Source organism: Chrysemys picta, chromosome 14, assembly GCF_011386835.1.
Source record: "Chrysemys picta bellii isolate R12L10 chromosome 14, ASM1138683v2, whole genome shotgun sequence".
NCBI lineage: Eukaryota > Metazoa > Chordata > Testudines > Emydidae > Chrysemys > Chrysemys picta.
This window is the reverse complement of record NC_088804.1, coordinates 34,021,916-34,044,798: the sequence shown is the minus strand read 5'-3', so window position 1 is coordinate 34,044,798 and position 22,883 is coordinate 34,021,916. Positions and strand designations below refer to the sequence as shown.

Here is a 22,883-nt window from a genome sequence, read left to right as displayed (position 1 = left end):
CTCCATCATTGAAGTCAATGGGAGTTTTCCAATTCAGTGGGTCCAGAATTTCACCCCAGCTGTCAATATGCTTCTTAGAGACAAGGTTTAATCCTTCTGTCTGCAAAACACTGTGTTAGGTCTGCATGTTGTTTTACAGGGATATACTGATAAAATAATTAGAACCCAAAGAAAAGGCTCTGAGATTTTTTGCAGGATCCTTAACGGCAGTCATAAAGTTTTTACTTTTTGAAATTTTTAATGTCATGTTAGTACACGGGTATACGAAATAAAGCGATCAAATTATCTTGTGTGGGTGTAGATCATCTACACAGTTTCGAACAGCAAATAGTAATTAAATGGGGTGGTGGCAGAATGTACCCTTTACTAGAGCATCTGCTATCCACATTGTTCTACTGTCTTCCTTCACTGCATTTTGTACAAAGTACTAGTGCAACTTTAAAGAAAAGAGGAAGGGAGTAGGTAACGCTGCCAGATAATCATGAGAGTGTTGTGCATGAGTTGCCTGTGTTTATTATGATATGACTGTGTTGCTCTAATAAAATGTGTGATTGCAGATCTCTGCTAATAGAGCAAACCTGTAATTGGGCACTCAGAATTTGTAAGTGGCCAGTCTCTGAACTGTGCAGCTGTATGTTCACATCTGCGGTGGCGTGTGCTAATATAGGAGAATTCTGAGGGCCTTCCTACCTCCAGTACTGTATGGACCACACAGCTACTTCCTTTCTTCTTTTTTATTACTGACTACAGGCAGGGAGCTATTAGCATGGGAGAACTCCAAATGTCTGGCTATGCCCATGTTCAAATCTTTCCTTAGCTGATGCTTATTCAGTCATCCAGGCAAGGGCCTGATCCTGTGTTAGGACATGAGGGACAGACTATGCATGTGAAGGGGGCAGTGTCATCTCTGGAGAGGCAGTATCACTCTGATGCTGAGGCTAATTTTGCCTGGGTCTGTTCCTAGGGATTGTAAAATGCCAACTTACAGGGGAAATGGTAATTTTTAACAGTTCGTTACTCAGCTATGCCTGAATGTGTGATTTCACAGGATAAAGAAAAGGCACTTCTCGAGCCTAAGGGCTGAACAACATTTACAATAATAAGGTTCTGCTCTGATATTGTGTAGTGGTATCTGAGTGATGTAATTCATAAAGCCAGACTGAACAAGAATACCCCATTACAATTGGTAAATTTATTTTTAAGGTACTAATTTTCTAACTTCTGTGTCTTTGTGTGTGTCTGTGATAGATGATGTGAGAACAGTCTCAAGTACACCCTGAATACTAAATAATTTATAAATGCCACTGTTCAGTGTTCAACTTCCAGGGAGGAAACACTGCTGCCCCTTTTCTCACCTTTGCTTTTCTTTCACGCACTTCTCAGCAGAGGAACTAGAAGAGAAGAAGTGGGACAGAGCTGAGCCTCTCCTCCCTGCCCCCAAAGAATGAAATGAGCAGGAGGAGATACTACTGCTGTCAGATGTCTTGCTCCGAATCTCTCTCAGGAAAGTTCAAGGACCGTATTGGGATGCATATATAAAAATATTCCAAGAAATAAGAGATGGAAAAGATTTATTACTGTAGGTCTCTCCCTGGCCAGTATGAGATTGTTCTTCCAATGCTTGGTCCATCTACTTTCAGTTGTCCCAAGCAATGAGGTCTTCATCAGTTCCACACTCTACTAGATCTCACCATTAGGAAGTCTTTCCTAATACTCAACCAATGGTCCCATTTCATGCTCTTATCCTTATGTACATGTTATTTGCCCACTCAAAGAGATGACATCCCCTCCTAGGCATTTTCTCTTCTTTGGTTTTTTGTTTTTGCCTATTTCTCTCCCTATAAGTATTTCTACTGTGTTCATCGTTATATTATCTAGGGACTGTGTTCCAGTGCCAAACATAAGAGATATGTAATATTTTGCTAGAAGTTGGAACTCCCCTTTAGGATCTAAAGGCCTTTGAGATCAATAGGAAAGCTCCCATTAATTTCAGTGGGATTAGGATCAGGCCCTTAAGAAACTATCTTTGTGAGATCAGAGGTTTTACTCCTACACCAAATACCTCAGGGCCCATCTGCTTTGAATGCCAATGAAAAGATATGGGTCTTGCACTGTACCCTAATAGTGCTGGTTTCATGCTACTCATCATTCCATTTCTTCTTTCTCTTTCTTATTGTGTGTAAATCCTCCCCTCTTTCCATCGCCTTTATTACCACTTTCCCTTCCACAATGCCTCTGACTATTCTTCCTCATCTTTCTCTCTCCCACCCTTCCAGGAGTGGAAGGAACTCTTGATCCATGTAGTAGGGGAAGGGGTGCTGAAGCTATGTGCAACGTCTGGGAGATATCATTTGGAGTGGAGTACCCACCACTGCTCCAACAGTAGCAGTATGCAGCTGGCTCTTTAGAGAGTTCAAGTTCAACTCTTATTTTGGCATGATCCTAAATTTTTCCTGAGCAATGCAAGCAAGAGAGGGGAAATGGTCATTTTTAACAGTTTATAAATCAGCGAAACCTGAATGAAAAAGAAAAGGCACTTGTCTAGCCAGAGTGCTTTCTCCCTACTGAATTTCAAGGGCCTGCTGCAAACTATGGAGATTTGTGAGGTTTATAACAAACAAACAAAACTATTTGCAGAATCTTTTATAATCGAAAATGGTAGGCAATGTAAATATAGAGGTTACTAAAGGCAATAATGTTAAAGTTTTAAAAATAATTTCTGACTTTGAAAGGATAAACCAGGGAGAAAAATATTTTTGTTCTGTTGAACAAAGATTTGGGTAAGCCACATACATGAAAATGAATTATGAGCTGGCTAATGTCAATGACTGTTGATCCAAGTCTGTTCTGTAGCAATTAAATTCAAAGATCACAAGCATACAGCAGTTGTTTAACTCCCAAGAAATGGGAGATATGTTTGTTCATCAATTTATTTTAAGAGTGCTTTGTGAGCCTTTAAGATAAAGGGTGCAATATATAAAAAGGTACATTTTATGATCTTTTCAGATCCAGAGTGGTGATGCACTGAACTGAATTTTCCTGCTCTACTGCACAGAGGTTCTCTACTGACACATAAACCTTTTATTGATGCAAAAACGTGCAGAATTCCCCCTGGAAAAAGGATACCAAAACTGGGGAAAGGTACAGTATACATTGAACTACAGTCACTTTTGCATGCAAAACCATTCAGTTTCCCCCTTTCCCCCCAGCTCTCTTTGGGAACTGTCCTATTTATTGCTTTGGGTTGGATTTTTCCCTGCAGACACAGGAGAATGCAAATTGCATCTCCTTGTTCCTGTGGTGGCAAGTGTGCTGGATGGGGGATTCCCCTACTGCAGGTGGTAGTACTGCAGGAATGGGCAGGACTGAACTCCAGCAGAGGTTCCTTAGGAGCCCTTCAGTGAAGGTTGCCTGAGAGATGCTGTGATGGGTCATGTGTCCCATACTGGCAAATAAAGGGTTAATAGGATAATTAGTGCCTAGGTAGCCCATCAGGCTACACCTGGGGGAGGGAAGAAGGGCAGGCCCAATTTAGTATTGGCCAGCTGAGAAGGAGGATAGGGCACCTAGGGTAGAGGCTGGGAGTAGCTTTGAGAAAACTCTTCAATAGAGAGTTGGGAAGAAGCTGCACAGAGACAGCAGGTGTGGTGGTGGTTGCAGTCCCTCTAAGAGATGCCAATAAATGGGAAAAGGTAGGAGCAGCTCAGGGAAGTGGCAAAGGATTGTAAGGAATAGCCCTTAGCTGCCTAACACACAGGGACCCCGCTGGACCTCAGAGGAAAGGAGAGGGCAGACCTGGATTCTCCTCCCCTTGCCCCAGCCAGAGGGGAAGTACAAGTCTCAAGACTAAAAGAGGCAAAGATTGATGAGTACTATATGGGAGCTGAAGGCCTGTCATAAAGGTTATTAGACTTTGGTGTTTTTTCTGTCTGGACTTTTCTGCTACCATGAACGTGAAAGGTGACCTGCCTGGAGGGTTGGGACACAGAAGCTGCAGACCCAGGACCATAGGGACTAGAGTGAAAGAACACCATCAACCCCTTATCATGGTTTGTGGGGGTGTTTCAGTGGTGATTTTACCCCCATTACAGATGCTTAATCAGTGCCTCTTCCACCCGGGTAGGTGATGCCCCTCCTGAGCCAATCCCATCCAATTTGGGGCTGCCTGGGCTGCTTCTGGGCCCTCTCAATGGAGTGGGATTAGCAGGAAGCTGGCAGCACTACACCATTACTTCTGGTGAACATACCAAGGTCAGTAGCTGCTAGGCCTTTAATTAGAAAAGTAAAACTCCCTCACGCAGTTGCTCAGAAATTTTCTGTCAAAACTTTTGACAAAAAATGGCTTTTTGAATAAAGAGAAATTTTTGTGGCCAAAAAATTCCATTTTTTTCAACAATTTTAGGGTTTTCAACCAAAAAATGAAAATTTGAAAATGTAAGTTTTTGGCAACCAACTTTGTTTTGGTTTTTGACAGAAACATTGTCATCGACATTTTTCACAGGAGAAAAATATTACTTTGCAACCAGTTCTGCTCCCTAATGCTGGCCTTTTCAGATAGGTAGAGCTCACCTGTTAGAGGTTGAGTCTACACAGCTGCAGTGAGCATGGTAAAAACTACTTTTGTACTCTCTAGGCTTTCATGATTGCTCAGTGCAGTGCTTCAGTGTCAGCTGTCAGTTATAAACCATTTTTTTAAGACAATAGCAATGAGACCGCCCCATCGTTACACACGCTTACCAGCCTTTCTTATACAGAGAAAGCTAAATGAGCTTAGAATGTTTTTACTTTAGGGATATTCTAATTTAATTTTTGGTAAAAAGTGTTAAAAGAAAGCTGGCCTGTCTTCTAGCATATATTACAAACACTGAAGTACTCCAAAGTGCAGTAGGGTGCTTTATGCTGCTAATAATTGAGTGATCTTTATGTTAACACAACTTGCAAGAAGGTTTAATGCCTCTTTAGTGACATTAATATATTCAAGAGTTATATTAATAAGTATTTTGAGTCAGAGCTCAGCTTTAAAATGTAATTACATGTTCCTCATACTGTTATATAAACCAATAAATAGACCAATAAATTCTGCCTTTTCATTCAAAATTTGTCTATGGTGAAACTAGCTGCAGTTCCATTCTTTGTTGCCCATAAAGCCACATCTTGAAGTCATTGGGTTTGCACCAGTGTAGCAGAGCAGAGTGTGGCAGCACGTGACAACAGCTCAGCTTTCCATATATATTGTTCTCATTGTAACTGACAAACCAATTTTTCATTATTTCCGTATCAGAAAAATTAAGTAAAATGTGCAAAATTGTGTTTTTTAAACCACAATTGTTGGAAAATAGCAGTAATGGGAAATCAGAGTTCATGAATAAAGGATAGTCCATGATTAGCTGTTATATGGGCTTGCTCCATCCTCGAGGACTAGGATAAAATTGTCGTGTCTGAATACCAATTTTAGCTGGAAAATGGGAGTTTCTTGGCAGGAAGTCATGCTTTTTTTTAAAAAGACACAACACTTTATTTTTTTTTTAGAATGAGTTGAGCTTGAAAAACGTGTTGGAGTTATGTTCCCTCTTATTTTTCTCCATTTAGAAGTAAGTTTCTCATTGAGAGTTCAGAGAAAATGTATATTCTGGTATGAGGAGGTACTTCTGCCCTCAGGTTTTACCATTATTTTATGTATGGCATATTGAACTGACAGGGATAGAATATTTTATTTGCACTGCAGCTACTTATAAAAAAAACAGACATGGGTTCTGTGGAGACCTCAGTTTGGTATTGCTGAATGGGATTTCAGTCAGCAGTGTGTGATGGAATGAGTCAGTGGTTTTTCAGAGCAGGGTATTCTGCATAGGGAAGGATGAGTCAGCAGGTTGTCCAACCAGAGTGTTCTGGGATAGCTGGTGCAGTTAAAAAAAAAAAAAGCCACAGAAGCCAAGGAGTTTGACTTCATCAGCAGTACTTAGATCAGACTGTGCAGACTCCTACAGAATCTTCAAAAGTGAAGGGAGAAATCACTGCTTTTGGGTGCTTCTGGTTCTGGCTGGTGTTCTCTCCACAGCCTGGCCTATTGTGCCCTTGGCAATGACTCTTAAAAAGTTGACTTTCCAAAATAGCACAACCCATTTTGCACCGGTAACTCTTTACTTACAAACACCTGGGCATGCCTTTATTAACGCCAGCACTTGTGTGTGTGTGTGACAGACACTAACATCTGTGCAAATAGATTTTGCACATGGCAGTGTAATCACTTGTGTTGTGCAAATTATAGCATCAAGTGGTTAGTCCATGTAATGTGCACATGCAGATGTATTAAATAAGGACTGGGAATGGCTGAGCCATTACAAACATTGAATCTATCTCCCCTTGTAAGTATTCTCACACTTGCTTCTTATCAAACTGTCTGTACTGAGCTATCTTGATTATCACTTCAAAAGTTTTTTTTCTCCTACTTAATTGGCCTCTCAGAGTTGGTAAGACAACTCCCACCTGTTCATGCTCTCTGTATGTGTGTATATATATCTCCTCAATATATGTTTCACTCTATATGCATCCGAAGAAGTGGGTTGTAGCCCACAAAAGCTTATGCTCTAATAAATTTGTTAGTCTCTAAGGTGCCACAAGTACTCCTGTTCTTTTTGAGGATACAGACTAACACGGCTGCTACTCTGAAACATGCAGATGTATGTGTGTAAAATATCGTGTGCACACAAATGAGATATGGGTAAGGTCCCTCTGCAAATTAAAAACTAACTTCAGCCACTGATGAACAAAGACAGATCTACATCTATTATTTTCAGTTAGAATTACTGCTAATTATTAGGGCTTTCAAGTGATTAAAAAAATTAACCGTGCAATTAAACAGTAAGAGAATACAATTTATTTAAATATTTTTGGATGTTTTCTACATTTTTAAATGTATTGATTTCAATTACAATACAGAATACAGTGCTCACTTTATATTTTTATTACAAGTATTTGTGCTGTAAAAAACAAAAGAAATTGTATTTTTCAATTCACCTCATACAAGTATTATAATGCAATCTCTTTATCATGAAAGTTGAACTTACAAATGTAGAATTATGTAAAAAAAAACCTGCATTAAGAAAAACAATGAAAAACTTTATAGCCTATAAGTCCACTCAGTCCTGAGCCAGTCACTCAGACAAACAAGTTTGTTTACATTTGCAGGAGATAATGCTGCCTGCTTCTTGTTTACAATGTCACCTGAAAGTGAGAACAGACATTCGCATGACACTGTTGTAGCCAGCGTTGCAAGATATTTACGTGCCAGATGTGCTAAAGATTCTTATGTCCCTTCATCTTCAACCACCATTCCAGAAGACATGCATCCATGCTGATGACGGGTTCTGCTCAATAACGATCCAAAGCAGTGTGGACCAACGCATGTTCACTTTCATCATCTGAGTCACCAGCAGATGGTAGATTTTCTTTTTTAATGGTTCGGGTTCTGTAGTTTCCGCATCAGAGTGTTGCTCTTTTAAGACTTCTGAAAGCATGCTCCACATCTCATCCTTCTCAGATTTTGGAAAGCACTTCAGATTCTTAAACCTTGAGTTGAATGATGTTGCTATCTTTAGAAATCTCACATTGGTACCTTCTTTGCATTTTGTCAAATTTGCAGTGAAAGTGTTCTTAAAACAAGCAACATGTGCTGGGTCATCATCTGAGACTGCTATAATATGAAATACATGGCAGAATGCAGATAAAACAGGGCAGGAGACATGCAATTCTCCCCAAAGGAGTTCAGTCAAAATTTAATTAATGCATTTTTTTTAACGAGCGTCATCAGCATGGAAGCATGTCCTCTGGAATTGTAGCTGAAGCACGAAGGGGCATACAAATGTTCAGCATATCTGAAACATAAATATCTTGCAATGCCGGCTGCAAAAGTGCCATGCGAACACCTGTTCTCATGTTCAGATGATCTTGTAAATAAGAAGCCAGCAGCATTATTTTCCAAAAATGTAAACAAACTTGTTTGTCTTAGCGATTGGCTAAATAAGAAGTAGGACTGAGTGGACTTTTTGTTTTTGAGTGCAGTTATGTAACCCAAAAAAATCTACATTTTTAAGTTGCACTTCCACGATAAAGGGCTTGCATTATGGTACTTGTATGAGGTGAATTGAAAAATACTATTTCTTTTGTTTATCACTTTTACAGTGCAAATATTTGTAGTAAAAATAATATAAAGTAAGCATTGTACACTTCGTATTCTGTGTTGTTATTTCAATCGATATATTTGAAAATGTAGAAAAACATCCAAAAATACGTACTATATTTCAATTATCAGAGGGGTAGCCGTGTTAGTCTGAATCTGTAAAAAGCAACAGAGGGTCCTGTGGCACCTTTGAGACTAACAGAAGTATTGGGAGCATAAGCTTTCGTGGGTAAGAACCTCACTTCTTCAGATGCAAGTCAATTGTATTTCAATTGGTATTCTATTATTTAACAGTGTGATTAAAACTGCGATTAATTGTGATACATTTTTTAATTGCAATTAATTTTGAGTTAATCGCGTGAGTTAACTGTGATTAATTGACAGCCCTACTAATTAAACCAGGTAAGACATTAACTCTAACCTTCCTTTTGTGTTTAGTGAAATCATAGTTCTTTACACCCCACATCATAATCACTTATATTGGAAGCTATAATATTATCACAAATAAGGTCTATAATATCAATTTGCTATGGAACAAAGATTTTGTTAAGTCCATTCTTTTTCATTATAAAGCTTATATATCTTCTATTCATGACTGTTAAAGATTGATATATACACCTCTACCCCGATATAACACTGTCCTCAGGAGCCAAAAAATCTTACCGCGTTATAGGTGAAACTGCGTTATATCAAACTTGCTTTGATCCGCCGGAGCGCGCAGACCCGCCCCCCCAGAGCGCTGCTTTACTGCGTTATATCTGAATTCGTGTTCTAGTGGGTCACGTTATATCGGGGTAGAGGTGTATTTAACTTGTTTATATTTCCTTGGTAAGGAAAACACTGATTAAGAACTGCTGTGAAAAGCAATTTTACTTTTCCCGTGGTCATTGCCTTGCTTTTTGACTCAAGTTATTATTTACATGGTTGCCATAGTCCCAAGATTCTATCATAAATGAGCTCTAAAACCCAGTGGTGTGTCCTGGTCAGGTAAATAAATGGAGACAAAATACTCTAAATGATCTTGCTGTTCACATTTCGTATCCAGTGTGTTTTATGTCTGGTAGATTAGCTCAATAAATGTTATGTTTTATGCATTTGTGCCACAAATATTCCGTTTGATTCCTAATGGTTCATGAAGTGCCTTCTGCAAACCTTTGAGGGGATGTCAGACTGAACCATGGAAAATATATTCCCTACTAAATTCATTTTTCACAGTTTTACCATATCATGTTTATCCTGTTCTTACTTTTCTAAACTGTATACATTGCAAAAATTTATATTTTGGACCTGATCTGCCTCTTGTTTGTAGGAGTCACTCCACAGAAGCCAGCAGGTTTACACTGACACAAAATGGGTGTGAACTGGGTTCTGTGTATGCTGTTGCATTCTAACCTATGCAATCTTTTATTAACATAAGAATAAATACCAATCCCTGTTAAAATTATACAGGTCTTGATTTTTTGTAAACATACAAAATGAAGACAGTTTAGAAAATTGAGTCAGAGTAGGTTTGAAATATATCAAAGAGGTCTCAGGACAGGAGGTTAATGTGCTGTTAAATCAACCAGTTGTACTTACAGCTTGTAGAATGGATCACCCATAGTTCCTGATATAACATGACCTACAATTACTGACTTGGATGGCAAAAGTTGAATGAGGCTGCTGTAACAGAGGACTAACCCAACTTCAACTTCTTTTGGCCTTTGTTCATTTAAGTGAGAATCCCACCCCCCTTTCCAAGACTGTTTTAACATAGTATTTTGCATTTCCTCCTTTGTTTTTAAAGTGCAGTTATACTCTGAAAAGTAACCATAATGATACCATTGTGGAGTTGTTTGTTCTCAGTAAGTATATACATACTGATTATTTCACTAGGAAAAAGAGTTTGTTCTCCCTGACATTGCAGTCTGTTTTGTGATCTGAAAATCAGGTCTCTCTCTTCTGGCTTGGGCATATTGCCAGTTATAAAGATCCAGCATTCAGAACTTATTTAATAAAGTTTGTGGATGATGCAGGAGTGAGAACAGACCTTAGCTCAGTTTTCCTTAGCTCTATTGACTCTGCAGAGTAAAGAATAGTAAAACCATATTTTTATCACCAAAGCGGGCTAATGTCAATTCTCAGACCATAATCACAGTTTAAGGCAGTATAATGTATATAGGTCATATTCAGTAATATTGAATTACATTACAATGATATTCTCAAATATATAGACAAGACTGACTTAAAGCAATTCAGAGGATTGTAGAAAAGCTGAACATCTAACTTGCTTTAAGTAAGATTCAGTATACGATTAAGATTCAGATAAACCGATTTCATCTTGGGTGGAATAGATTTTCATACATGTGGAGCATAAAAAGAAAAGGACAATAAATTCTAAGTAGAAGATGGTACATTTTGAATGGCCAAATATACAGCTAGATCCAAATGGCAGTGTTAGTTCAGCATTTGCTTCAGTATTTAGGATGACTTAGTCCCAGAGAATTCCTTGAGACAATCTACTTTGTGTGTGATGGAAAGTTGTAGGTCACCGAGGCAAGGCTAATATCTTACATCTTAGTTCTACTAAACAGACAAGTACTGGAATAAATAGCATTATATGCAGCCAGGATGTTGGCAAATCCATGGCTATAGAATGCTAAAATAATATGGTTTAGTATTAATGAAGAATTCATCTTTTTGAGAGCTCATTGGATTTAAAGGATCCACCTGTGGGGTCTAGCAATGCTTTTTGTATGGGCTCTGTAAGGAAGACTAACATATATAGAATGCAGATTTTGACAGAAGAAACCAGGGTGAACAGAAGGTTGCCTGGCAAAATTATACCAGAAGGTGTTAACTGCAATTTAGAGTGAAGGCCAATAAGCACCAATGTGCTTCTTGCTCTTATTAAATTGTACAAAGTTATTTGACAATCAAGGTTAGAGGACATGAAACAAGTAATGGCATTTGGAGAAATGTGGGTAAAGACAAAAGGATTGGTACCTGATCAGCACTGATATGACGGCCACTGTATCCTTGTTACTTCAGAAAAAAACGCTTATGACCTGATCCAGGTTCACTGAAATCAGTGGAAGAGTTTCCACTGATTTCACTCAGATTTGGATCAGACCATTAGCCCTATGCAATGCTTATCAAGAGTGACCGGAAACGTATATAGAGAAAAGAATAGGCCCTCCCTTAGTTGTTTAGGGAGCTCCTTAGAAATTTGTACTTTGGCAATGAGTACAGTCCTCTTCAAATTAACATTGTTTAATCAGAAAAGTACATGTAAATCCTTTAAATATTCTATTAAATCAGTTCAAGTGTCCAAAGGCAGCCCCCCCAAACAAAAACAAAACAAAATGCTCTGAACAATATATTTTGGGTAATAGAATCAAATCAGCAGAAAAGATACAGAAGCAAAAGCAGGTGAATCTGACCCCAATAAACTCATATTCTGTGATTGGGGGTGGGGGGAATCTCAGAAGACGTATATCAGTAAATCCTTGACGTATGTCAGTAAATCCTTGACTGATACAGTGCCCAGTAGGCATGGATTGCAAAAAATGTGTGTGTAATTAATGTGCAACTACCTGTTCAGTCACCTTCAATGAAAATGGATGGTAAGAGGTGGCACAGTATCTTATTTGATTGGCTATTGCCAGAGATGATGGCATACAGAAGTAAGCTGTTTTAAAGCCTGTGGAAGTTCACTGCTTAATGAGTGAGTGTCATATAAATCAGTAATCACAAAGATTAAAGATTCAAATGTTGCACTTTTGTTGATAGTCATCTTCAGTGCTTGCTCTCTGTAAAATGTTTAGGATCAATGGTATGGCAATAATCAGCATACAAATTATTGCCTCCAGTGAGGTCAATGAAATATTTCCCATTGAAGTTAATGAGAGCAAGATCGAGCCCGGAGTGACAGTCTACATTTAAAAATGAGGATTAAAATAATGATAATGGAAAGACTGGTAGTCTCTCCAGAGGTGAGGTAGTAGCTGGTGTTCCATAATAAAGCAGGATCCAAATCTAGAATGTCCCAGTCCTTGTCAAAATTTGAAGGCTAATTCTGAGGGAGAAAGAACTTTTCTGGAAACCTTGGAGGAAATTGAGCAAATGCTTTTCCATTTGAACTAATTTTTGAATGACTGACTGTTCAGTTGTTGTGAAATGTTCAATCCAGGCTTCTCTCCCCAGACAAAACCAACTCTATTGTCCTCAGTCTACATTCCCCACCCAACCCATGTGATGCTTTGCAAGTCCTCCAGGACATAGCTCCATATGGGCTACAGCAGTAGAGAAGAAGAATGGATTTAGGACTTTAGACTTAGTTATGGCTGAGGAGGTCTGTGCCAGTTACATGGAGGGGAGGACCAGTCCTTTCAGCTCATAACTTTTTCTGCATCAAAATTTTCATCTAAAGCCTTTTAAAAATTTACTGTGTTATGCACTGGAGTCTCTATTCGCTGAGAACAATTCAGCACCCAGGGCTTTCTGCACTATCAATGTATATGATGAAAAGATCTTAGAGTTTAAAAGTCTTTTATGCATAGAATAGTTTGAACTATAGTCAATGGCATCACATAACTCATGAAATTAGAGCTCAAATTAAACCTGAGGTGCTGGGTCTGCCAACTTCTCCTTGGAACAGTATCCAGGTTGGGGTGATGAGTTTCCAAACTCCACCCCTGAGTCTGTGCAGCTTCGAAGCACTGAGTCCATTGACCTGATGAGAAAGATGGACAAAGGACACCAGATTTTCGAAGCCATATTTCGAAGCCTTATTTAGCTTTGATGATACTGGTTCCCATCTTCACTCTGTAATGGATGAAACACAGAGCGTTGGCTTGTCTTGTCTAAGCTGATCGACAAGCAATTTGCTGCTCTTTCTAATTCATAGGCGTCTTTATTCAAGCTAAAGGAACAATCCCTGCCATAACATTGTAATGTTTGTTACATCTCCCTAGTTAGATTTAGGAAATGTAGTTTCCAAATCCTTAATTGCTTTTTCCAAGAGCTATATCTCTTAAAGCTGATCCTTCTGTTTCAGTTTGGATAGCTAGGCAGTTCTTCATCTTGAAGCTTTTCCTCTTGTTAGGTTCAACCCCAAACTGGTGGGAAGGTCCATCTCTTACTCATTATGTAATAATTTTAACTACCTATTGCCTTTTAGATAGAACTGGTCAGAGAATTTTGATATTCTATTGGATTATTCGGTTCTGAAATGGTCATTTTTCCCAGCAATTTGTTTTGAAAGAAAATTGGGGGGAAAAACATTCTGAAAACACAGAAACATCCCATCCCTTTTTGGAACAAATGTTTCAATTTTTTGTTTTGAAACAAAATTTCAACATGAAAAATTGTTGTTTATATAATATAAAATTGGAGGTGCCTTTGGCATTCTGAGTCAGCCTTGCAAAGTAGTCTAGAATAAAGTTAATCATATTAATATCTTAGTGCTAAATTCTACCTGGCTTTAATGGAGCTGCATGGGTGTGACTAAAAGCAGAAACTGAAATATTTAATGATCACTCAGGAGGCAGGTTTTGTCAGGAGAGAAGAGAGTATTTGTATCAGCTATGTGAACAGTCATATCACACTGAGACTGCTCAAGATAGGTCTACACTACGAAATTAGGTCGATTTTACAGAAGTCGATTTTTAGAAATCGATTTTATACAGTCGACTGTATATATCCCCACTAAGCGCATTAAGTCGGCGGAGTGCGTCCTCAGTACTGCAGGGCCTCCCAGAGGATTCAGGGGGCCTGGGGCAAAGCAATTTCGGGGGCCCCTTCCATAAAAAAAAGTTGCAATACCATAGAATACTATATTCTACGTGGTAAAGTGTCCTACCGTGGAGGACGAAATAAGGCAGCCCTCCCCAGAAACCTTCTGCAAAGGCTTTTGGAGTACCTCCAGGAGAGCTTCATGGAGATGTCCCTGGAGGATTCCCGCTCCATCCCCAGACACATTAACAGACTTTTCCAGTAGCTGTATGGCCATGAATGCATCCCAAGTCTTCAGGGCAAATCAAACATTAAACACTATTGCTTTTAAACCCTGTATGGTAGTTACAAATATGCACTCACCAGAGGTGCCTTCTCCGCCTTCAGGGTCAGGGATCCCACCTTGGGAGGGTATTGGCTCCAGGGTGATGAAACAGTCCTGGCTGCTGGGGAGAATGGATTCACCGCTTCCCAGCTGTGCATTCTCCTCCTCCTCTTCCTCATCCACAAAATCCTCCTCTATGTTGCGTGAGACTCTCCCCTTGCAGGTTTCCACAGACAGTGGTGGGGTAGTGGTAGGGTCCCCCCCCCTAGAATGCCATGCAGCTAATCATAGAAGTGGCATGTATGGGGCTCTGACCCGGAGTGACTGTTTGCCTCCTTTGTCTTTTGGTAGGCTTGCCTGAGCTCCTTGACTTTCACACGGCACTGCTGTGTATCTCTCTTGTAGCCTCTGTCCATCATGCCCTGTGCGATTTTGGCATATATATCATCATTTCTTCTTTTTGATCGGAGTTCTGCCTGCATAGATTCTTCTCCCCATACAGCAATCAGATCCATTGTCTCCCGTTCGCTCCATGCTGGAGCTCGTTTGCAATTCTGGGACGGCATGGTCACCTGTGCTGCTGAGGTCGCCATGCTGACCAAACAGGAAATGAAATTCAAAAGTTCCCGGGGCTTTTCCTGTGTACTTGGCTAGTGCGCCTGAGTTGAAAGTGCTGTCCAGAGCAGTCGCATTGGAGCACTCTGGGATAGCTCCTGGAGGCCAATAACGTCGATTTGCATCCATACTACCCCAAATTCGACCCGGCAAGGTCGATTTTAGCAGTAGTCCCCTCACCGGGGAGGAGTACAGAAGTCGATTTTTAAGAGCCCTTTAGGTTGACGGAACGGGGTTGTTTGTGTAGATACATTCATTATAATGTGGCTAAATTCGACCTAACCCCGTAGTGTAGACCAGGGCTCAGTCTTTTCAACTAGCTCACTATGTGCATGCCTAGAGGCTGAATACAGGTATTGGCATAGTCATTGTCTCCTTAGCTTAGTCATCTAGTAACTTGACATCTGCCTTCAGAGAACTTGCTCTTTTACATAGTTTTCATGCCTTATCACTTTTGTAAATTAGGTGGAGAAGGGTCATCAGGTTTAATTTCTGGCAATCTTTGAATCAAGATGGAGTCTTTGGAATGAAGAATAGTATATAATCTGACCCTCCTGACTTTTCTTAAAGAAATCGCATAGTAAATTGAATTTACATTTGAGTTAAATAGATACTTATTTCTCTTTAATTGAATTATTTAATCTGGAGGTATTTCCTAGAGCTATTTAAAGACATGATGTGTCATATTCTGACAGTTCTAAAGGGTTACCTTTAGAGCTTGTCCCAAAATATTTTTGGGGGGTGGGCATTGGCCAAAAAAGAACACTTTTCAGTGGCAAAATGAAAATTTTTGGCCAAAACCTTTTGGTTTAATACAGAAAATTTTGGTTTGGAAATGCTGCCATGATGCCTTGTGGTAGTGGCTTAAATTCATGAGAGCGCTGGAGCAGCTGTTTGTCATTGCAAGTTTGGTTCCAGCCCTAGTCAAAACTGCTACCAAGGAAATCATGAGAGTTGACAACACAATATAAGTAGGACTTAAGTGGTGCCTGGGCCTTGTGTTAGTTTGCTTCATGAGTGCATTTCACCCATTGGGAAGAACTTGTCCCTGTGTTCTAGGTCTTTCAATTGGCCTCCTGACTGGGACAGATGCTTCTGGCAGTCCTGCACTGATTCTTTAGGTGCATCATTTTCCTCTGAAGTATTGGGTCTGTTAGAGGCAGTATACTATGTTAGATAGACCAATGATCTGTTCTTATACGATAATTCCTAGGTTCAGATGTATCTCTTGACAGCACCTTTTTGTTTTTTTCAGAACCCTGTTAACTAGTGACTACACTGAAAATTGTCCTTAACCAATCAGGCAGATTCTCCAAAGTTATTGTACTTGTTTTATTCAAAGGCTCTTATAATGTGCTTTTCACAGTTTGCCTGTTCCAGTGATGACGTGGATTGCAGCTGGGCAGTGATTCACACTGTGGGAAAAGGCTTGATTCAATTGCTACTTTCAGTTTTCAGACTTCTTGGTGTCTTGCATGCAGTTTCACTTAGAGAAGCTATTCTTTTTTTCCTTCTAACCCTCCCCTGCATCTCAGCACTTGCTCATCTAGTTCTTTCTTCCCCGGCCTCTCACTTTATCTGAATGGAGTCAAATCGGTGAGCTTAGAGTCCAGAGCAGCTTACATCTGACTCTTCCTTGTGCATCTAGATTTTTTGGTCTTTTTCAGACTCATAGAAACTTAGGGTCCTCAAATTCTTTTCCACTTGGTTCCAGTCTAGGCATGTCTGTCTTATGTTTGAGCCTAACAATGAGGAAGTATAGAAAGACATTTGAAACAGCATTAGTACAATAACTCTGCTTTGCTTCACATAGGATGGCTGGTTCCCAATATACTCAAGGGACAGTACTTCATGCTCCTCCCCCCTTTCGCGGAGCAGACTTTCTCATACACACAGAGCAACATGATGTGCCCAAGCGAAAAGCATCAAAACAAAGATTATGGGCAGGAAACAAACAAGCCTCGAGAACCTTGACAGGAATCTATGCAGGAAATCCTCAAAACACATCAACTTCATGTAGTGCAAAGCCAAAAAGCCTTTTCAACCACAGTGACCCACTCACTCGGAGGTTTCATTTGGTTGTTAAATATTCATAGTTGTTATCATACCAGGAGCTTAATATTCGGTCACACTGTTTTGACTAACAACTAAATTGCAGTGTTTACTCCCTCCCACCCCCCATAAATACTATGATAGATTGACAAGAACAAATGCATATTTTAGATTAAGCTGTTTGGCACAAAAATGCAGATAAATTACAGAAAGGCCAAATTTGAGACATACATCATCTATAGAATGTCGCAACAGATGCTGGGGGGAGAACACAGATTAGTAATATTAGTCTGTGATTCATACCCAATGGCTGGGGAAAAAGACTTAAAAGTAACAAATGAAGGCAAGTAATAGTTTTCCATTGCGTTGTGAATTGTAAGAAGGTCACTATCGGTAGTAGTTTTGGCTGGGACTTTATGTTTCACAACACATGTATTTTTGTCACCATGGATTTCCTATGTGACCAAGAGGAGATGCTAGAAGCTGTGCTTTATTACAGACAAAAGTGTGTGGGGGTGGAGGAGAAGAGGGGGAGGGAGTCCAACACTTGCTTAGGGGTGGGTTTTATCATTTGTACTTGCTCTCCAAACGGTACACTGATCTCAAAATTATTTTAAACTACAGAAGGTAACAGAGTCCCTATATACCAGGGGTCAGCAACGTTTGGCACGCGGCTCACCAGGGTAAGCACCCTAGCGGGCCGGGCCAGTTTATTTACCTGCTGACGTGGCAGGTTCGGCCGATCGCAGCCCCCACTGGCCGCGGTTCACAGTCCCGGGCCCATAGGGGCAGCGGGAAGCGGCGCGGGCGAGGGATGTGCTGGCCGCGGCTTCCCGCCGCCCCCATTGGCCTGGGACGGCGAACCGCGGCCAGTGGGGGCCGCGATCGGCCGAACCTGCCGTGTCAGTAGGTAAATTAAACTGTCTCGGCCCGCTAGGGTGCTTACCCTGGCAAGCCGCATGCCAAACGTTGCCGACCCCTGTGTCAAGGCTGGATCCCCACTTTGAACTTTAGGGTACAAATGTAGGGGCCTGCATGAAAACTTCTAAGCTTAACTACCAGCTTAGCTCTGGTTCGGCTGCCACCATTTCAATGGATTCCATTCCTGGGAAACCTTGAAAAAACCTTCACCAAATCCCTGGTGAAAACAGATCCAAACCCCTTGGATCTTAAAACAAGGGGAAATTAACCATTCCCCTCCTTCCTCCCACCAACTCCTGGTGAATCAAGATCCAAACCCCTTGGATCTTAAAACAAGGAGAAATTAACCATTCCCCTCCTTCCTCTCACCAACTCCTGGTGAATCAAGATCCAAACCCCTTGGATCTTAAAACAAGGAGAAATTAACCATTCCCCTCCTTCCTCTCACCAACTCCTGGTGAATCAAGATCCAAACCCCTTGGATCTTAAAACAAGGAGAAATTAACCATTCCCCTCCTTCCTCTCACCAACTCCTGGTGAATCAAGATCCAAACCCCTTGGATCTTAAAACAAGGAGAAATTAACCATTCCCCTCCTTCCTCTCACCAACTCCTGGTGAATCAAGATCCAAACCCCTTGGATCTTGAACAAGGAAAAATTAACCATTCCCCTCCTTCCTGTCACCAACTCCTGGTGAATCAAGATCCAAACCCCTTGGATCTTAAAACAAGGAGAAATTAACCATTCCCCTCCTTCCTCTCACCAACTCCTGGTGAATCAAGATCCAAACCCCTTGGATCTTGAACAAGGAAAAATCAATCAGGTTCTTAAAAAGAAGGTTTTTAATTAAAGAAAAAGGTAAAAATCATCTCTGTAAAATCAGTATGGAAATTAACCTTACAGGGTAATCAAACTTAAAGAGCTCAGAGGACTCCCCTCTAGTCTTAGGTTCAAAGTACAGCAAACAAAGATAAACACTCTGGTAAAAGGTACATTTACAAGTTGAGAAAAACAAAGGAAAACTAACACGCCTTGCCTGGCTATTTACTTACAAGTTTGAAATAGGAGAGACTTGTTTAGAAAGATGTGGAGAACCTGGATTGATGTCTGGTCCCTCTCAGTCCCGAGAACGAACACACTCCCAAACAAAGAACACAAACAACAGCCTTCCCCCCCCAAGATTTGAAAGTATCTTGTCCCCTTATTGGTCCTTTAGGTCAGATGCCAGCCAGGTTACCTGAGCTTCTTAACCCTTTACAGGGAAAAGGATTTTGGAGTCTCTGGCCAGGAGGGGTTTTATAGTACTGTACACAGGACAGCTATTACCCTTCCCTTTATAGTTATGACACCCTGCTATAGACTGAGGACTTCACATGGCGAAGCCCTCCATCATTGCCTGCTGCATAGGAATGTGACAGATTTCCAGGTACTTGGCCTATGGACATATCTAAACATAGGTGCTGGAACTAGTGGTATGGGGGGTGCTGTTGCACCCCCTGGCTTGAAGTGGTTTCCATTATATTCAGGGTTTACAGTTTGGTTCAATGGCTCTCAGCACCCCCCACTATACAAATTGTTCCAGCATCCCTGTATCTAAAGAAGGCTTTGTCTTCTCTCAGGAACCTTTGGTGTTATAACTTTTAAAATTCTCTATTTTAGGTTTTCAAAAAAGTGCTTATAACCCTGTTAATTAAATGCTCTTAGAGGTCTCAGACCAGTGGGAAATCATACAAATCCAGGGTCACATGCTCCCTGCGTTTATGTGCACTTAAATATCATTGAAATCAATGGGAGCGTTGTATATGCCATCAGTAGCAGAAATGATACCCTGATGAACTCCACAAATTGGGTATTCTTGTAACTGTGTCTACTAGTGAAGCCAATATTCACTGGGTGCAACATAGAGCAGAATTTGACTGCTATTTTCATTAGATTGACATTAGAATCATGCAAACTGACCACAGGTCAAAGATCCCTTTGAAAAAGAAGCCGTACATTCTTCACTGTGAATTCTCTTGCTTTTGTGCATGGAAACTAGGCTTTATGGTATTTTATGTAATATTAAGCATGATGCTTTTTTTTTGTGGATCGATAAAAGTCACAGCCTGGCTGACTTGTGCATGAGGAAATCATGGGAATAATCTCCTTGCGGAGAGGATAAGAGCAGTACTTGGGTAGGGCCTGTGTCTACTGGCATTAATTTGAGAGTAGAGACATTTTGTGTGTGTGACAAAAGAAGAATAAAAATTACGCTTTTAGCAGCGGTGTTTATAGTATTTTTTTCTGGGGTGATATGCTGGTGACATGATGATGATGTTTCTTAAAATTATATTTGTTTCACTGTGGCATTGATGTTATATTTTAATGCTAATGTGCTGTGAGGGTTTGTGTATCAGAGGTTTGTCCACAAAATGTACAGTGTGTGGAGAAAATATATAATGTACCAAATTATAAGATTTGCTGTCCTCAGTAGAGACAGCATCTGATATATGTTGGAATCCCGCAAAGGGACATCTAGACAAAAGGGCGGGGGGGAAGCATTGTCTTTATCCAAAGCAGATGTTTGACATCTTTCATCCCCACCCACAACAGATTCCACATGGAGTCCTTTCCGGATCACACCAAGTTCCTTCTAGTTAAGTTTAGTCATTGCTTTACAATAAAGATGTTGACTTTTGGTTGTCTTCAGCTGGCAGTGTATTAGGTGTAAATTACTTGATGTCTCTGCTAGTTCTTGAGCCATAAAGGGTATGTCTTTACAGTGCTTGAACATGGCTGTGTAAAAACATGGCAGCTGTAAAAAAAACCCATCCCCATGAGAGGCGTAGCTACCAGAGCCGGGAGCGTGGCTCCCAGTGCTGGTGCACTGTCTACACTGCCACTTCACAGCACTGAAACTTGCAGCGCTCAGGGGGGTGTTTTTTCACACCCCGAGCGAGAAAGTGCAGCACTGTAAAGTGCCAGAGTAGACAAGTTTCAACAGGAAGTTAAGAAGTTGTCACACCTTCTACAAGACACTATGCAGTGCCATGTTTCCTATTGACTTCCTCAGACTCTCTACTACACAGAGAGAGGCACTAGTTGCAGATGCTGAGACAGAGAATTCGGAGAGGCTAGACTACAGCAGCACAGTGTTTAATTTCTAGATTATTTCTTGTTGTCTTTGGATGTTCGCCACCTCTGAAAGTCATTCTCTATATGTCTCATGTTGAGCACCCAAAATCAGTGACCATTTTAGGAAATTCTTCATTCAAGTATTTAGTGGAAGCAACCAAAATATGTGGCTAGGACCCAGTTTTCATATCGTAGCAGATACTTTTATCTGTGTGTTTGCCGCTCTGTTTGTGATAGGGGTGGATATTCTGTGGTGTCCTCCCAGCAGTTTGCTAACAGTGTCTGTACATTTTTTGGCTTTATCTAGCTACTTTGGGTTTCATATCAATAATGCTGAATGTCCATTAATGTTATCACTTCATCAAATAGTCAATTAGTTCAAAATGGGAATCCTGAATGTGTCTTCCCTTTGGCCTTTCATAGCCTTCTCCTGCCTGGAGGATTGTTACAGAGCTTTCCTAGCATCTCCCTGCCTGGCTGCACTTCTACATAGTCTCTGCTGAGATTCTTTGGATCATCATCCCTGCTATGCTCTTGTACCAGGGAGGAGGAGGAGCCTATACATACTGCAAGTGCAGGGTGGGAATTGGCTGGGAGGCAAATGAAGAACCTGAGCATGGGGAGGAGGAGCAGAGGAGTAGTCCCACCCAAACATGGGGTTTTCTGCACAATAGGGAGCATCTAGGAGTCAGTTACACCTGGTGGGTGTTTTTTGGCACACAGGGCAACAGACCAGGTAATTTCAACCCAGCAGGCAAACTTTGATCCACTTTCTCTCTCTTGAAAAAGTGCTCACCATTAGCAGAGTCTCTTGAAATACAAAGAGTTTGTGATACAGTAATATTGTAATAGAAGATCAGACTAATTCTTTCTGGTACATTAGACTTTTTAAAAATGCTTTCCCAAGACTAAATCCACGTGAGTATAAAAATCCTTGTTGTGTGGAGCAACGCTGGCATAAATTATTAGCACTGAACTCCAATTTATTTAGTTACAGACTAAAGTAGAAAGTAGTGAGTTCTTTTTACTTAGGAATGTATCGGTCTAATTTGGGAAAGTGGCTATTATTCTGGGGCCAGATTTTCAGACAGGCCTGAGATCCATACACAAATCTGTGCACTTTGCTATCTACATCTGTGCATATAGTTTCTGTGATTGCACGTACATAAGAGCAACTATGTGAGCAAATGGCACTTTTGTGCACAAACTGTGTGCATAGATCTTTGAGAATGACTGTCAATATTTACTGTATGTAGCAATCAGTTATAAATTCATGATTACTCATTTTCACCAATATATCCAAATTAGATTAATTTGCCTCCAGCTTTTTGCTTTAATAGTCTATGCAAACCATTATGAAATAGTCCTATAGCATTTAATAGAGACAAAACTAGTAGGGTTCCACAGGAACTTCACAGGGGTCTATAGGAAGTTTTAAAATAAATCACAGGATGTAATAGTAAAGGAAATAAAGACAAGTGCAAAGTACCACACTTAGGAAGGAAAAAGCATATGCAGAGTTACAAAATGAGAATACCCGACTAGGCAGTAGTGCTGCTGAAGAGGATGGGAGGGTGGGCTATAAGAAATTAAATGAATTAACATGATGCAGTTGTGAAAGGCTAATATTATGGGATGTATTAACAGAAAGTCATACGTAAGACATGTAGGGTTGCCAACTCTGACTGAAGCTATTCTGGGAGATCCCCCCCCCTTGATGTAATGTCATTTTCTTTAAATATCCTATTAAAATCTACCGGATTGCTTTCAATAGTCACCGTGGGATCGATGCCACTTCCGGGAGACTCCAGGCCAATCCTGGAGAGTTGGCAATTCTAAAGACACAGGAGGTAATTGGCTCACTCTGCTTGGCACTGGTGAGGCCTCAGGTTAAAAAACTGAGCATGTTTAGAAGAGAAAAGAAGACTGAGTGGGGACCTGATTAGTCTTCAGGTATGTTAA

At 40.5% G+C, this 22,883-nt stretch overlaps 1 long non-coding RNA gene across 1 annotated transcript in view; it reads left to right on the top strand.

Moving 5' to 3' along the window:
- The window catches only part of LOC101938184 (uncharacterized), a 597,742-nt gene that overhangs the window by 169,180 nt on the left and 405,679 nt on the right, over positions 1-22,883 (top strand). The window contains exon 2 of the long non-coding RNA XR_010592669.1: positions 3,007-3,141. This is a non-coding gene — a long non-coding RNA (uncharacterized LOC101938184). The remainder of the gene's footprint in view (positions 1-3,006; positions 3,142-22,883) is intronic.